Source organism: Otolemur garnettii, unplaced genomic scaffold (assembly GCF_000181295.1).
Source record: "Otolemur garnettii isolate 467f Iridium unplaced genomic scaffold, OtoGar3 scaffold00383, whole genome shotgun sequence".
Taxonomy (NCBI): domain Eukaryota; kingdom Metazoa; phylum Chordata; class Mammalia; order Primates; family Galagidae; genus Otolemur; species Otolemur garnettii.
Window position 1 is genome coordinate 192514 of NW_003852778.1, and position 476 is coordinate 192989.

Sequence of the window (476 nt, forward strand, 5' to 3'; positions counted from 1 at the left end):
GTTGAAATAAGACAGAGGAGGAATTCATCTCCAAAAGTACCTCCACTTGTAATAATAGAAGAGGCACCCAAGTAATTGTCAAAACAATTAAAAGGGAAAAATACGGTGCAAAAAGATAAAACAACACACTTAGCTATTTCCAACCAACTTCAGAACATTAGTAACAGTGGAAATGATTAGATATTTAAGATACTACCATTCCAAAAGACAAGTTAATGATGCCATGTGTCAGATGAATAGCTAACTAGGTCTCAGCTACCCCAACCCTCTTGAGTTTGCCATTAGTAATGAAGGGCATTTCCTTAGTAGATGGGTTAATAACAGAAGATGATCGATACAGAAATGCTACCACATGAATAAGCTGAAGTTTCAGGGCAAGGAATATTAGGTGATGTGCACAGGAAGTTTGTTAAAGTAATAGCTGAATTATGGAAAGGAGTGGAGAGCAACTGATTCCTTCTAAAGTAAATGTTAGG